At 37.2% G+C, this 15732-nt stretch overlaps 1 non-coding gene across 1 annotated transcript; it reads right to left on the bottom strand.

Moving 5' to 3' along the window:
• Nucleotides 1–4908: 4908 nt before the first annotated feature.
• On the bottom strand, nucleotides 4909–5015 carry LOC116621612. The gene has a single exon (XR_004297418.1). It is a non-coding gene; the product is annotated as a U6 spliceosomal RNA (small nuclear RNA).
• Between the last annotated feature and the right edge of the window lie 10717 nt (nucleotides 5016–15732).

Genomic DNA, 15732 nt, shown 5'->3' with positions numbered 1-15732 from the left:
GGGGCGGAGGGAGAGAGAAACTTTAGCAGACTCTGTGATGAGTGTGGACCCCACACGGGGCTCGACCACAGGACCCTGGGATCAGGACTGAGCCGAAACCAAGAGTCAGTGCTTAACCGACTGTGCCACCCAGGTGCCCTATAAATTACATCTTTGCAACTATTTAAACTTATTTTGAAATTTTTTGGATGTCAACTTGAAAATATGTCAAAGAGGACATGGTTTTTCCAAATATTTTTAGGGTGTCTATGAGAAAAATGGCTTGAAGAGTACTGCTTTACTTCACGGGCCCAATGACGGCTGGTGTGCCTAGTCTTCAGTGTATCCTTACTAATTTTAAATCTATATTAGAAAAGCTTTTTACATTAAAATTTTTAATTCTTTTCAATATAGATTTAAACTGTTCTCTTCAAACCAAGAGAAATATCCACATCACACATTTCCTACAATGAATTCTAGCTTTCCGTGCTTTATTCTCTTTTACGCAAATATTCATATTTAAAATTGTAAGACTGTAAGTTCACAGAAAATAGGTATCTCCATCAAAGCACACACACCCTTTCAAGCTCTGTCTATATGATGATTCATAGCAAGCATATGCTTGTTCGTCAATATGCTCTCCTAGCTTCTGGTTTCTGCAGCCTCAACTAGTTCTGCAAGCACCAGTGTCCTGTTGTTCCTCCATGAAAAGCCTTTTCCTGCGCTCTCAGGCAGACTGGACCACTTCCTCTGAGGTGCTTCCAAAGTACATGGAGCCCCCATCCATTGTGCTCAGGTCCAGAGCAGTGAACATATAGCTGGTCAAAATCACTTCAGCTGTGAGTTCAAAGCCAACTGGAACCATAAACTGGAGGTGAGAGCCCGAGAGGCAAAGACCACAATCCTGGACATGACACAGCAAAGAGTGGCCACTGACGTAGGCTCAGGAGATCCTGGAATTGTCACATCGGACAACTTTTCCCATTGTGCTCATATCTAGACAGGAGTTGGAGCTCTCGGAGAGAAGGGGAATAAAGTAAAAGGAATAGGAGCAGAACAAAGTAAAGGGTCAGTCATTTTTCTATGCAAGGCAATCCTACAGATCCTGAAGGAGCCATTAGCCTATTTCAGCTTGTAAAGTTGTGTTTGTTCACTCAGAGCTGGCAGCTTTGAACCCTTGCCGAAGTCTGGTTTAGAAACGCAAACCCATAGAGAAACTTTCCATCTTGTTACACATCCCATCATAAGACTGACATTTTCTGTTCTGTTTGTTATGGGCTGGTGGGTGGCTTTAATTTGGTTTTCCCTCCAGTCCCCAAGTTCCAATCTTTGCCAAATCAAGAAGCAGGCAGGGAGGGGAAAAGAGGGAAAAATACATATGCATTTGCATTCACCAAGTGATCTCAGAAGTAACTTAATACTGGTTCAGGTTGTCCATGTCTTACAAATCAGTTTCATTCTGTGGATTGTTTACATACCACTTCTAGTATGTCTCTAATAAATTAAAATCTTGCTGAAATGGTAAAATATGCTGAAGATATAGTGAATGGTCTACAAGCTACACAGAGGGGCCATTATTCTAAGAGGAAATAGGAAAAGCAATCATAAAATTTTGAAAAATTATGCAATAACTTTGTACTTATTGCCCATTTGTATTCATTACAATGACCTACTTCATAGACATATAAATAGAATGGGAAAGTAACAGATCTACAGTGTGCTCTAGACATGGCTTTCAACTTCAGTCAATGAAATTCAATTAGAGTCTTTAATAAAGAAAACTCCAAAAACGCCAAGCATTTGTCTGCATATTTCTCCGTGCGGTCCTGAAGTTACTCGCTTAACTTCCTTTCAGTTCTTTCCCTTTCTCTTCTCAGAAAGTCTCTTTGTGGAGAGATGAGAAGGCACATTTGCTCGGGTTTGCCGGGCGGTGTGGGCACATCAGTGGCATCGTTCTCCATGGGCATTGAGCTCTCTCTACCACATCTTCCGTAAGCAATTAGTTGCACTCCAGCAGGACAACATCATGCTGAAAGTTCTCGAAAGGGAAGGACCACACAGATAAGACCGTGATTGCCAGGGACTCGGAACAGGTTTTACAACAGGCAGGCCGATCAAAGGGGCTTAACCAAGATGGTTTTTAATCATGTTTGGGCACTGGAGAGTTCTCAGGTTCAAAGAAATGGTTCTGTGTTTTGTTTAGTTTTGGCAAACCTCTCTTTTCTTCAATAACCTCGGAAAAACAAAGCCAACAGAGTGAGGCCATGCTCGATTTTGTTTCCCCGTTCAAGCAAAATATACCACCTTGAGGAGGTCTTTTTCTTATAATCAGTTCTGTATATTTTTAAGACTATTTTGAATAGGACGTGCTCATTTGAACATTTACCCTTTTGAAACTAAACCACTTTTAAATTGCTCTGGGAACCATACAAATTAACTGTTGTGGAAAAAAAAAATGTTCTAGTTGTGTCTTTTATTGTTTTGCAAAGCTCAATGTCAAAAGATTCAGCATCACCGTTTTTTGGTTTTGTTATTGTTTTTTTTAATCCCCAATACAAAAGAAGTAGCTATAATGGGAAGCAATAATGTGGCCCAGAACAAGATGGGAAATTGACCACGTTTGTAATCCAGGGGCCAAATGAAGGAAGATCTTAGGCTAACTCAGGCTCACTGAATACACAACTGCTTTCTTATCTTCTCCTTTTTGCTTCTTTTTCTCTCTCTTCTTCTTTTCCTCATTCTCCATTTCCTCCTCCCATTCCTCCCTCTCCTTTCTCCCCCTGTTTGCCAGTCAGCAAACCCGTGCAAACTTTAGAAACTCTGCCTAATTCCCTGGTAGAGTGGGCAGAGGGTGACTTCGTGGAAGAAAGCGCTTCCTTTTGTTTACTTACAAAAGTACTGATCTTTGAGAACAATATCCCATTGTGCACTTCTAAAGATTTTGTCAAATCTTTAAAAAGGAGGGAGGAACAAATCTCTATCTAATTTTCAAATACCTCTTTTTATTTTTTTTGTAGAAAAATAAAAAATGAATATGCAGAAATAGTAAAAATATGTTAGGCAGCTGGAGTTGCAAGAACATTATGTAGCACATCACTTAATCACAGAAACCACAATGCAGGGGAAAAAACCCTAACCCAAATGTGCTGTTTAACAATCACCGAGGGTCAGAAGGAACCCACAAGCATCCCAGAATCTGTGTCCTTAGCTTACCTCCAATTTGGAAGGGGGTGGGGAGATAATGGAGAAGGAAGCCCATTATGTGTTCCTAATTGCTGTTTACGGGTCCCTGCACAGCTTTTAGTCATGAAGCCAATTAAGAAAGGAGCTGGAGTCTGGACCCCTTTCCTAGTTTGGTAGATCTGTAGTAGGTCCCTGAATGGTTGGTTTTTGTTTAGTTTTGTTTTGCTTCACTTTACCCAGAACTCTGAGAGTTAGTCTTGGAAAGAGGTAAATACTGAGGGAACATTTGAATGAGGGGGGAAAAAGAGGAAAGTTTCAAAATATGTGTTTGTAGAACATCATCTTGGAGATTCTGTGGTGGACTGGGAATGGGGCAGGGTGAGCATGAGGCTGGCCGGAGGTGAATGAGCTGCAAGGCAGCGGGTGCCTAAAGCCAGAATATTAATTTCATCCAGCCCCAGAGAAACCTTTTAAAAAGAATCAGGGGGAAGCATCCCCAAACACAAAGACTTGGAGGACATTTGAAAATCAGAGATGAGGGAGCAGTCCAATCTGGCAGATGGAAACCCAGGAGCAGAAGTTGGCAGGGCGTGGATGGGCTTAGGGATGAGAAGTCTGGGGGGCAAAGAGATGCTCACAGGGAGATGTTTATTGCCTTCTTGCCATTGTAAATGTTCAATGCTCTCAAGCCAAATTTCAGAATTTCTAGGGTTTATCATGTAAAAGTAGACTTGCGGCAAACACGATGACATTCTCCTATATTCATTCACCAAAATGTCTGCCTCCGTTGAGATCATTTTAACTGGGATAGGTCAGTAGTGGGCCCTGTTCTGCTCCTATAAGGATCCTGCAGAGTAACTCTGATGACCTCATTCAAACTAATAAGCATCACGTTCTTCCTCTCTTAAATCCACATCACTCACCTCTTAAACATCACGGAAAGAGAATGCGACATTTTAGAAGGTGTTGTGCTGACCCACAAACCGGGGCTCCATCTAACTGGAAAGGAAAGCTTATGCTATAGTCATTAAATGAAAATGTTCTCTCTCCAGTGTCCTCTGTAAGTTACTTAACCCAGACAGGCTGGCATCGTGAAATAATTTAAATGCATTCAGTATTAGTAAAATACAGATTGCATTGTAGGGATTCTTCCCCTCTTTAAGTTTTTGTCCATGAATTGCTTGAGGGCAAAGGCATCGTCTTACTCTTCTTGGAGGAAGATAATTGTACTTCCTGTGGAAAAGACAGTATCTACTACAGTGCTTTAGAACATAATAGGTTCTCATTAATTGCTTACTGGACGGATGGAAATTACTTGGCTCCTGGAACTGAGTTTCAGGATACAAAATTCTATCAGTGGAAAACTTCAGAGTAGAAATGTTTTATTAGGCCTGAGTAATTGTTTTTCTTTCTTTGAGGAGTATTATCAGGTACCCCAATCCCTGCCTCTGAATTTCCAGAATTCTTTGGTACAAAGCTGTTATCATTATTTGGGTACTCGATTAACACCTCATAATAGCAATTAAAGATTCATGGTTCTCTCTCCCTCTCTCTCTCTTTCTTTTTTTTACCTGCCTTTGGTTTTTCTCCATATCCTAGTGACTTGACACAACAGCCTGAGAGAAAGAACCTATTCCAAACCTGGCCAGGGAGTGGGAATGCTGGCGTGTTGCATCTCAAGTCAGGTCTCAGAACTGAGTAGGGACAAAAGCCTCACTCCATGATGAAGGGAACATCTTCCACATCTAAAAATATGAATGCTTCACAAATTTGCATGTCATCCTTACACAGAGGTCATGCTAATCTTCTCTGTATCATTTCAACTTTAGTATATGTGCTGCCGAAGTGAGCATCATAGTTCTCTTTTATATATGTGTTTAATCAGACAGGTCCTCAGGCTTTTCTCCTGACAGCCTTTGGAACAAGCCAAATCAAAAGCAAGTGTGTAATACTGTAACAGAAGTTTCTATATCATACTAAATCTTTATATACCTTTATATTGCAATTATTTCTCTTTGCTATATTTTTGTGATAGATTTCAATTTTATATAGTCAAATACATTGCTCTTCATTGTGTGGTTTATGTCTTTGGTGCTCTGTTTAGGAAGGTTTAAATGCCATAAATTTATATACATATTAAATGATGGTTATTTTATTGTTTTTATTATTTCACATTTTACATTCAATTTATTTGGAACTGAATTTGTTGGGAAAATACAATTTTATATCTGTTTTCCCCAAACAGCCAATTGTCCTGAAACTACATATTAAAGAATTCAATCTTTATCATTTACTAAACTCTTATCTGTATTTGAGTCTACTTCTGACCTACTTTGTATTTCACTATAATAAGATTCTTAAGAGTGGGAACATTGTCTTATAATTTCTTTGTACTTCTAGAAACTGCAGCAGTGCTTAGTTCTCAATAATTATTGAATCAATGGATCAATTCTCCAATTCACTTAATTGATCCATCAGACTTGCCAATTTTACTGTATAAATATTTCTGGAATCATTCCTCATCCTTTTTTTACCCACACTGCCCGCCCTACTTCAGGTCCTAATAATTACAGAGTTTTTCCAATGCATCTTACACACAAACAGAATAAAGTTCTAAAATGCAAATCTGATCAAATAACCTCCCTGATTAAAATCTGTGAATTTCATTTCATGTTCCATACCTTTGAGGGTCACCAAGGCCCTGAGCTCAACCAAGTGAAACTACTTTTAGTTTTCCAAACATGCCTGGTTGGTTTTTATTTTGTTTTGTTTTAAATCTTTGCCTTTGTAAAAGTTGTACAGCTTGGTAAGTGCTATGATAGAGGTTTTGACAAAGTGGATTAGGATAAGGAGAGTGGATTCTTGAGAATAGAAAGGTAAGTGAGTTTTGACCGGGACAAACAAAGGTACAGAGGTGTGGAAGAGCGTCCACGCTGTCCCAGGACCAAAGTCGTTGAGAACGACTGGGGGGTGGCTGAAGGTGAAGACACAACGGGGGCCAGATCATGAATGCTCTTGCATGTCATAACCATGGACTTTGAGTTTTTCCTACAGGAATGTGGAGTCAAATTTAAATGGGGAAGTAGCTTGATTACAATTTATTTTTTTGGGGGGGAGGTAAAGTTGATAGCAGCCTGAAAGATGGATTGACAGAGAATGAGTCTAAAAGTCAGAAACCAGGTTAATAATAGATTCTTCAATAATATAGGTGACATAGGATAAGGCCAATAGTTTTGAGAATCAGAAGAAGGGGTGCATATGATGTTAATGTAGAAAATTCTGTAAGATTTTGTGACTGCTTAGGCAGGAGGGTGAATAAAAGGAATAACTAGTGAGTGACCCCCTCACACCCCAAATCTTGCACCTACTGCCATTTCTGTCTTGGACTAATTGGGTAGATGGTGATGTTCTTTACCAAGATGGGAAATTCAGGAAGAAGACTTGTTTAGAGGATTGTGGGCAGTGGGGAAGAAAGGAGAGACAATATACTTAATATTGGACACGTGGAGAGTTTCCAGAAGGAGGAAGCTGTTAAGAGTGTCAAATGCTGCAGACAGGACAAGTCAGATGCAGACAGAAAGTGCCCATTTGGACTGAGCAGTGAGAAGGTTTGAGTGTTCCTCCTAGAAGCTGAGAAGTAAGAAAGCAGAGACTGTCAGTACAAACTTCTCTGGAAATGAGCTTAGCTGCAAAGGGAAATAAACGTGTCGATCCGTGGCTATAGGAGGCACCTGCCCTACACCTTTTATTTTGCCATGGGATTCATGGGAGCTAATATTGTCTCCACGCGGGAGTGTAACCTCTTTGAGGCCAGAGACTGTGTCGTGGTTTCCTGGATGACCACTTGGTTCTCAAAGCCCTAACATCTTACGAGTTTCTAATCCTCTGCAGTGTCTATAATTATCTTGGTACTCGGGCAGTAGCATTCAATTACATAGTCGCTGAACTGAATACTGTGGATGGGTGACTCACAGCCCTGAACTGGATTATTCAAAATGTCAGTGCCTCAATTTCCTCCTCATCAACAGCAATTACTATTGGAGTTCTTTTAATAGTAAATTGAACATGGAAACATTGTCCTTGCTGTCAAGAAGTGTTCACATTCATCTACTTAATGAGAAGGCCAGTCTTCCTTCCTTCCTAGAAATATGATGAGAAGTAGTGGATATATGAAGGCGAACGCACGCATAGTGCGCTAAGACATGGCTAAGCCATAAAATCTCTTTTCATACGTTATGCGCTCTGGGTAGGTACAACCACGAGTCAGCTAACCACACGAGATGCTTTTAGGTCTGGCAAGTGGGATGGAAAGCTTGCTGCATCAGTCTCCTCTGTGAGTGCCTGCACGCTTTCTGGTTTCAGGCTGGCAACGTCCTGTGGTGTGTCTGGCCTGGCCAAACCCAGGAAGTACTGAACTTATTAAAATTTAAAAACAAACCAAAGATGTTTGGAACCTCCCAAAACACTCACGTTGTGTCTGAGGGTGAGGGCTTGGATTCAGTTCTTATTCGACATGAGCACCATACATCAGGAAAACACAAACAGTGCAGGGCAATTTTATGAAAGGGCTACACCCTTGCATTCGGTCTTATGACAGTCTCAAAAAGCAGCTCCTGTCCAGGGCCTAGGGGAATTTGGTGAAGCATTCTGTCTTTTTTCAATTCCTTTTTGTTAGGCTGCCATAGGAATTTGTGCCTGGGAACACACTTTTAAGCAGTTGGACATGAATGTTCTGAAGCATTGCTGGAGGTACCTTGCTGTGGGCTCTACCAACCTGCCGAGACTGGCATGGTCCTGGCTCTGTATTTGGATGAATCTGGCCTATGGTGGGCCCTGGGGCAGCCCCCAATCTAATCTATTGCTTATGAAGAGCCAGACCACCCATGGATAATCCACAAGCATCTGTGAATGGGTAATCAGGAGTTGGCTAAATCAAGCTGATGACCAAGAATGAACCTGATGGTCAGAAATGAAGCTTCCGGAACAACACGCAAGGGTGTGTTTGCCTACAAATTATGTTTAGGTCATCAAAAAGAATTATAGAATTATCTAGAGCTGGAAGTAACCAGAACAACTATTTAGCTCCACCCCTCCATTTTTTTGCATGAAGGAAGTGAGGCACGGAGATTTTTATGTGAGTCATCCAAAGTCAACAGCAGTTAGTGATGCAGCCAGAACTAAGAACCCTGAGCTGACCTCTTCTCTCTTTTTCAGTGCTAAAACACACACACACACACACTCCACACAAGTTATTTTTAAAATAATCTGTAGTTCATTAGAGATTTACAGAAATCAGCTCTTTTATAAAAGGATATTTAGTGTATGGATGACCTCTTTAACTTAATTCTGACACAAACACTTGTATGTAGAGTTTGGAAGTTGTAAGAAGCAAAATAAATTATTTCACATAAGATTATAGAGGCATTCTAAGGAGGAAAAGGACTGAGACCCTTACCTTTTAAATTAAAAGGAATTAAATCATATTGGTTCACCTGAAGTAGCCCTGTTCAAGGTAAGCAGAAAAGGAGATGAAGACTAAGCCTGGGTGGCTTAGTTGGTTAAACACCCGACTCTTGATTTCAGCTCCGGTCACGATCTCAGGGTTGTGAGATCAAGCCCCGTGTCTGGCTCTGTGCTCAGCTGAGTCTATTAGAGATTCTCTCACTCTCTTCCTCTGCCCCTCCCTCCTGTGCTCTCTCTCTCTCTAATAAATAAATAAATCTCTTAAAAAAAGGAGATGAAGTTATTGATATAGAGTTTACCTGAGACAAAATTTACCATGATGGTGTACCAGTAGATAAGCCTGGCACCCAAGGACTGGGAAGAAAACAGCTGTCCATACCAACATACCTGACCAAGACATTCTAGAATCAACTTGTGTTGGGGATGTGGCTGTCCTGATGTCTTCATAGAACCTAGGACAATTTTGATTCAGAATGTTCTTAGCTTAGCATACCACAGAGAAAATAAGCCACCTTCTAAACACTGTAAGGAAGTGATACATTCTGAGCAAAGATGTATTTCAGCAGCAGTGACCTGAGCACAGGACTGCTATCAAGCCACATTTCTGAGGGCAGCCAAGGTTAGAGTTGTATTCACAACTGCAGCAAGTGGGTGCCAGGGACATTCTGAGTTTGTAGCTGCAGGCCAAAGACTGCTAGGCTTTTAGGAGGTGGCAACAACAAACTTTGGCTTTTGGTGCCTGTAATGATGCCACAGTTCTTTAGACTATGGGGTTTAATAGTGTCCTCTGGCCTCTGGCTTTAGTGTCAGCAATTACAGTAGGGCAGGACATAATGATTACCTGGTCGGGGCAGTGAATATGGATTCCTTCAGCCTTCGCATCTTCTTTGCATCTCATCTGATTAGGGGTCAGCAATCAAAGTTGGCTCTTTGGACATGAGTAAGCTTCCATACTTTCATCAGTTTTCTAAACTTGTTGTTCCTACAATACTGCAATTGATTTTATGGCTCTGAGTCTTTGCGCCCTCTGTTTCCTTAGATTTGAATGTCCTCCTTCCAACCCCTTTTATATCCTACTACACTGCTTCCTAGTCTGACAAGATTGAGATCTAGCAATATTGCATTTACCTGTCCATTCATTCACTCAACAAATGTATTTCAAGTATCTATTATTCCCCAAAAAGAATGCAGAGGTGAATTAGGTCCTCTGCCCTTGAGCATCTTTCATTATAGGAAAGAGATAAAGACATGCAAATCAATATATTCAATAAAGTCTTAGAGAAACTGAGATGAGGTCAGGTTCAAATGTAAGCCAAAAAGAGGGAACAATTAATGTGTCTGGGGGATTGGGAAGAGAAAAGATGAAAAAAATGAGGTATTGCATCTGAAAATGAATGAATTTATGAAACAGACTTTGGGGAATTTAAGAGGAGAAAATTCAGGCAGAGAAGACATTAAGAGCAACAAGAGAGATATAAGGAATTAAGTATTATAAGTATTAAGTAACATAAGTCTTAAGGAGAGATATAAAATATTATCTTCAGGTCTTGGTGATTGGAAGATATGAGAAGTTATGTGGAACTTAGGTCTGTGTCTTAGGCACTTGAATTGATGGTCACACCATTCACTTACTGAACTAGGTAACACAGAGCAAATTTAGTATGAGGAGGGATTGACACCTTTAGTTTGGGACATGTTGGGGTGAAATTAGCACATTAAACTGAAGATTCCAGCTATAGATACTGTCTAAAGCTCAGAAGAGAGATTTCTGCTAGAAATAAAATATTGAGAGTCATCAACATATAGGTAGCATTTTACACCATGGCAGTAGATGATACTGAGTAGGGAAGTTTATAGAATGAGAATAGAAAACAGTCTAGTCAGAGTCCTAGGGCCACTGTTATCTAAAAAGCAGACAGAGAAAGAGAGGGCATCAAAAGACACTTAAAATAAATATAGAGAAATAGGAGAACCAAGTGGAAGAGTAGCTCATAAGCTACAGGAGGAAAACCACTTAGAAAATCAATATTACTAATATCACAAATGAAAGAAGAAACATTACCACTGATCTTACAGAAATATGGAATATGATAAACAATTATATGTCAAGAAATTGGATATCTTTGATAAAATGGATAAAGTTATAGAAAGACAAAATTATCAAAAAAGACTCAACAAGAAATAGAAATTTGAATAGGCCTATAACAAGCAGCCATATTGTGTTAGTAATCACAATCTTCCCATAAAGAAATGCCCAGGAACAGATTACATCACTGGTGAATGTTATCAAACGCTTATAGAAGAATAAATGTCAATTCTTCACAAACTCTTCCAAAAAGAAGAGACAGGGTAACACTTCCTAACTTATTCTATCGTTAGTATTATTCTGATGCCAAAAACAGATACCACATGAAAGAAAACTATAGACCAATATCCTTTATGAATATAGATGCAAAAATCCTCGACATGATATACGCAAAGTGAATCCAGCAGCACAGAAAAAGGATTATATGCCCTGACCAAGTGAGCTTTATCCCAGGAATGCAAGGTTGGTTCAACATATGAAAATCAATCAATGCAACTACTCCATATTAAGATAACATCAAACACCATATGATATCTCAACAGATACAGAAGAAGCATTTGACAAAATCTAGCACCCTTTCATGACAAAAATATGCAACAATGAATCACTAAATTCTACCCCTGAAACTAATAATACAGTATATGTTAACTACATTGAATTTAAAAAAAGAATTAAAAAAAAGAGAAAGACAAGAAAAAAATATACAACAAACTGGGAATAGAAGGAAATTTCCTCAACCTGAGAAAGGACATCTTTGAAAAACCCACAACTAATGTCATACTTAGTAGTGGAGACTGAAAGCTTTCCCCCTAAGAACAGGAACAAGACAAGGTTGTCTGTTCTTACCACTTTTTTTTCAAACTTGTACTGGAGGTTCTAGCCAAGGCAGTTAAGCAATAAAAAGAAATAAACAGCATCAGGATCAAAGGAAGGAGTAAAAAAAAAAAAAAAAAAGGAAGGAGTAAAACTATCTCTATTTGAGGATGACATGATAATATATATCCTAAAGAAACCACAGAAAAACTATTACACCTAGAAAGTCCAGCATGTGTAGGCTATAAGATCAACACACAAAAAAACAATTTATATTTTTATTTACTAGCTATAAATAATCTGAAATGAAATTAAGAAAACAATTCCATTTACAATAATATCAAAAATAATATAATACTTAGGAATAAATTTAACTAAGAAGTGCAGGACTTATGCATTGAAAACTACAAAATATCATTGAAGGAAATTAAGTAAGACCTTAATCAGTGGAGAGACATTCATGTTTGTGAATTGGAAAACATTGTTAAGATGTCAATACTCCCCAACTTTATCTGCATATTCAACACAATCCCTACCAAAATTTCAACTGCTGTTTTTTTACAGAGATGAACAAATTCATCTTAAAATTGATACGAAATTATAAGGGGCCCAGAATAACCAAACAACCTAACACACACTTCCCAGTTTCAAAACCTACTAAAAAGCTACTGTAATCAAGAGCGTGTTGGGCTAAAGTAGTAATAGACATATAGATCAATGAAAGAGAATTGAGAGTCCAAAGATAAACCATTAATCTATGGTCACCTGATTTTTACAAGTATGCCAAGAGCACTCAATGGTGAAAGAATAGTTTTTTCAACAAAATGTTGTGGGGTGGGGGGAACTGGTTATTCACATGCAAAAAAAGTAAGTTGGACTCTTACTTCACACTTTATACAAAAATTAACAAAGTGGTCAATGGCCCAAATGTAGAGATAAAACTTTTATAATAAAACATAAGTGTAAATCTTCATGATCTTGGATTAGGTGATGGTTTCTTATATATAAAATCAAAAACATAAGGGACCAGGGAGAAAAAATGGGTAAATTTAATTTCATCAATTTAAAAACCTTTGTTCTCAAGTAATGCTCTCAAGAAAGTGAAGAGACAATCCATATTATGGGAAAAAAAATTTACAAATAATATATATATTTAGTAATATATATTTGCAAATCATATATATATTTAGTAGTAGTTATATATTTCCAAATCATATATATATTTAGTAGTGTATACACGTATTTACAAATATATATTTGAAAATCATATATATGTAGTATATATCATATATATTTAGTAGTATATGTGTGTATATATATGTGTATGTATATGTGTGTATATATATATATAGTACTCTTACAAAATGTAAAAAATATTCTTACAACTCAACAATAACAGGACAAATAACCCAATTTAAAATGGGCAGAGAATTGAATAGACATTTTTCCAAAGATGTTCCAATGGCCAATAAACACTTGAAAAGATGACTAACATTATTAGTTATTGGTGAAATGCAAATCAAAACCACAATGCTATACTACTTCACACTCACTAGAATGCCTATATTTTTTAACAAAAGAAACAAACAAAAAAATAAAATTTGTTGGCAAGCATGCAGAGAAGTTGGTACCCTAATATATTGTCAATGGAAATGAAAATGATGCAGCTGCTGTGGAAAACAGTTTAGCAGTTCCTAAAAAAGATAAATCTAGAGTTACCATATGATCAAAAAATTTTACTTCTAGGTATATATGCAGAAGAATTGAAAACATATATTCATACAAAAACTTGTACATGAATATTTTTAGCAGCATTATTCATAACAGCCCCAAAGTGGAAACAACCCACATGTCCATCAGCTGATGAATGGATAAACAAATATGGTATTTCCATAAATTACTCAGTCATAAAGAGGAATAAAGCAACACATCCTACAAACGGATAAAGCTTGAAAACATGCTCAGTGAAAAAAAGCCAGTCACAAAAGGCCATATAATTCCATTTATATAAAAGATCCATAATAGGTAAATCCATAGAGAAAGAAAGTAGATCAGTGGTTGCCAGGGGGAATGGGAAGAGGAGAGAATGGGGAATGACTGCTAATTGGTATGGGATTTCTTTTTGGAATGAGGACAATATTCTGGGGTTAGATACTAGTAATGTTATCCAGCCTTGTGAAGATACTAAAAAACCACTGAATGGTACAATTTAAAACTATGAGTTTTGTATTATGTAAATTGTATCTCAATAAAAATTGCATTTTTCTAATGACTAATGGTGTTGAAAATCTTTTCATTGTGTTTGTTTGCCTTAAGTATACCTTCTTTGATGAAGTGCTTGTTCAAATCTTTTGACCAGCTTTTATTGAGTTGTTGGTCCTCTTATTGAGTTGTGCTATGTATTTGGAATTTTGAAGTTTTTAACAGATGCATGTTTTAGAATTATTTCTTCTCAGTTCCTGTCTCCTACTATTAATCGTCAGGTATTTGCTCATTCCCTTAAGAGAGACTGCTTATCTCTTCTGCTGACTCTATTTTTCTCACAAGTGTATGGTAGAGATTCCATGTAAAAGAGGTTATGAGTGAGTGCTAAGCTCCTTCATGCTTGAAACTCCCAGATATTACAAACAAATATGCTGTCCCACTCTGTCTTTACAAGTGTGTTAAAATTTTAGCAGAGTTCTTCTTACCAATTTGGATTATATTCCTTGCCAAAGGGGAGTTTGGTCATTATATTTCTCCTTGATAGGTCTTGTCACTCTAGAATTCAGATCAGTTGAGTGCCATTAAAACTCAGGCCTCTGATGGGCTCAAGAAAATATATTATTCAAGTATTTTATTTTTATTTATTTTGTAGATTATCCCAGATTTTCCAAGTGTTAGAGTAGGAGTGATGTTCACCTGAGACTTTCTATATCTTATACAGAAACATAACCTTCCATTTCTTATGTTAATTTCAGTAATTTATGTCTTTGAAAGAGTTTGCCCATTTCAGCTGTTTTCAAATTTATTGACACAAAGCTCTTCATAATATTTTTTAACACCTTCTGTCTGTAGGGTATGTAGTGATAATCCCTCTTTCATTTCTGCTTCTGGTAATTTTTGCTTCCCTATTTTTTTAATCAGCCTACTTACCAATTTTGGCAATATTGTACAAGAGCAACTTTTTTTAAATTGTTTTTCATCTATTGTGTCCTTTTTATTAATTGATAGTATGTTTATATATTCATCTACTGAAATTATATTTATTATGACATTCCTTCTACTTTGCAGTTAACTTGGTTTTTTTTTCTTGTTTCTCAGATTACTGATACAGAATTTTCCTCTTTTCTAAAATGAATATTTAAAATCATAAATTTTCCTCTAAATATTTTGTTAAGTAATGTGTAATTTTCATTCAATCAAGATATTTTCTAATTTTTTTGTGCTTTCTTCTTTGACTCATGGGTAGAGAAGTCCTTTTGTATATCAAAATATTTGAGGTTATTTCAGATATTGTTATGTTATTTATTTCTAATGTAATTCCATAGAGATGACATGAAAAAGTATCTGATTTCAATTCTTCTAAATTTATTACTATTTGCTTTAAAGTCCAGCGTATGGATTACCTTGGTGAAAAATCCATATGTGCTTCAAAAGGATGTGTATTTTGCAGCTGCTGGATATAGTTTCCAGAAGTATCAGTTGGGAAAAGATGTTGATAGCATTGTTCAATGCTTCTAAATTCTGATTTTATGCCTAGTTTCTCTACCAGTACCTACGAGGAGAGTATTTGTGTCCCCTTTCAGTTCTCAGTTCTTGCTTCATCTATTTGAAAGATTTATAACTAGATACATATACAGTTAACACTAATTATGTCTTCTGAATTAATTGACCTCTTTATAATGATAAAGGGTTCCTCCTGATCCTTCGTAATATTCCTTGTTCTCAATGCTAATTTTTCTGATGTTAATATTGCCATTGCAGCTTTCTTATAATTAATGTTTTCATAGTATGTAATTTTCCACTTTCCTTCTAAGTTATCTATGTCTTTATATTTAAAGTGGGTTTCTTATAGGCAATGCATAATTAGATCTTGCTTTTCTATTCAGTCTCATGGTATCTGGTCTCTAATTAAAGTTTTTATGGTTTATATTTAATGTAATTATTGATACGATCAGTTTTAAATCTATCATCTTACTAGTTTATTTCCACTTGTTCCATTTGTT

The sequence above is a fragment of the Phoca vitulina genome, unplaced genomic scaffold (assembly GCF_004348235.1).
Source record: "Phoca vitulina isolate PV1807 unplaced genomic scaffold, GSC_HSeal_1.0 scaffold49, whole genome shotgun sequence".
Classification (NCBI taxonomy): Eukaryota; Metazoa; Chordata; class Mammalia; order Carnivora; family Phocidae; genus Phoca; species Phoca vitulina.
Note: the sequence above shows the minus strand (reverse complement) of the source record. Positions and strands in the feature narration are given on the sequence as shown.